The sequence below is a fragment of the Antrostomus carolinensis genome, unplaced genomic scaffold (assembly GCF_000700745.2).
Source record: "Antrostomus carolinensis isolate BGI_N321 unplaced genomic scaffold, ASM70074v2 scaffold22413, whole genome shotgun sequence".
Classification (NCBI taxonomy): domain Eukaryota; kingdom Metazoa; phylum Chordata; class Aves; order Caprimulgiformes; family Caprimulgidae; genus Antrostomus; species Antrostomus carolinensis.
This window is the reverse complement of record NW_010306166.1, coordinates 1-1,915: the sequence shown is the minus strand read 5'-3', so window position 1 is coordinate 1,915 and position 1,915 is coordinate 1.

The window sequence follows — 1,915 nt, the reverse complement described above, 5'->3', positions numbered from 1 at the left end:
GGAGCAGTTCAGCCTGAACTACAGCATCCTTAAAGACTGAATTTGTCCATTTTCAAGGCTAATACTCTTCATCTTGAATATTATTTGCTAAATATCATGGAAGAAAAACATTTTAGCTGTGATTTGTAGTTGTAGGTTGACTTTTGACATAGGAAGCTTTGACAAAAGAGAAAATTATGGGGTAATACAAAAGCAAGCTCTTCAGGATGTTAATCAGAATCAGTCTTCCAGTTAAATGTTTTTTCCTCCCTCAGGTCTTGATGGCTTTTGGAGGATGGAGGTTCTCAATATCATCTGTGTGCTGTACCAGATACCATGGCTTCTGTCAATCACTTGTGAGTTTGCCTTGCTTGCTGCAAACTGTAATAGATGATTATTCTGTCTACTTCAGAGAAACCGGCTCAATGAGCCTTTCTGTTCCTAGGCGTATGTCATCTTCCCGAGATAATTAGATGGTACATATCCTTTCTGACCTTTCGCTTCTGCTAGCCACCATTCTTTATTGCCACTCAGGTCAGAAAACTGAAGTATCCTAACCTTCTGGTACTCCTGAAGACTGAGTTCCTGATCATTTCTTGCATGAAATGCATAAACAGCATAGAAAGTCTGAAAAAGGAAACCCACAAAAACCAAAATCTGAATTCAGCAATGTAGCCACATCTTACCCTGTCATTGCATATCAGTATGAATTCTGCATACAGAAAATGTGCAGTAATGTATATGAAGCAGTACACAACAACCTGGTCTGCAGTTGCTAGATGGACTACGAAGAATAGGGCCAAAATAAAAAGTGAAATTGAAGAATCTGGGGAATGCTACATGGGGAGGAACAAACAAAGCTCCGAGACCTCATCACCTTACTACACTAGTAAGGTTTTCAGCTCACACCAAGTGCCTGTTTCTGTCATACCAAGCAGCCTCGGATTGGATGGAGAGTTTTCTGGCAAGATTTCTCAGGGACAATAACCTTTCCTAAAGTTCCTGTACTCAAATGTGGCACACGGGTCACTTCTGTGCCTTGCTGATCAGCATTGTCACAGCTTTCTTGTCAACAGTAAGTGGAAAAATCCCCTGAACCGAGCTATTCTGCAGATTCCTGCTCCATAGGAGAACCTTGAGGCACTGTACATGGGTTGGGGTAATGCAATGGTGTGTTTTCTGTGAGACAGGACTGCGGTTCATGGTTTAACTGATTATCTTTTCCTACCTTGTAGCTATGTAAGAAAGGCAAAGAACAGAGGATAAGAAATTCTTGTGTCATACTGACAGATTAGTGCCAGTCTTTTCCAGTGTGAAATGATACTATTTAAATAATAAGTCTAATTCAAGACTTGAAATTGGAAAAACAAGAAGCCAGGCACAGTGTGTATTGTACTTACGTGCTGATCATCCATATCCTGAAAGGCATCAGTCCCTGTGCCATTAATTGTGGAATTTTTGCAGAAGTGAGGAGATGAGCTGCTGTCACTCTTCTTGTGCTCCGGACTTCTTGTGCTGCTGTCAGTAGAGGGCCGTGAAGAGACAAAGAGGCTGATATTATCAAAATCATCATCACCAAAGCTGTTTTCTGCTACATCCTTCTGCAGTTTGGCTGGATTGTAAGGCCTCAGGAAGGAGGAATACACGTACCCTTTAATGACTACACACCAGAATAAAAAGAGAGAAAATAAACAAACAGCAAAATACTGCTAAAACCATTTCAAAACCAACCATTTTATATATCTCTCAGTATGACAGAAGCAAACAGATGGGGCCAGAATGAAATCAATATCCCAAGGTGTCCTGTTTTTTTGCTAGGATAGGGTTAATTTTCTTCTTAGTAGCTAGAAAGCACTCTGGTTTGGTTTCAGTGAGCATTGTTATGAGAACAAAACGTTGATAAGATACAAGGACACCGTGCTTGGGCAGTTTGCAA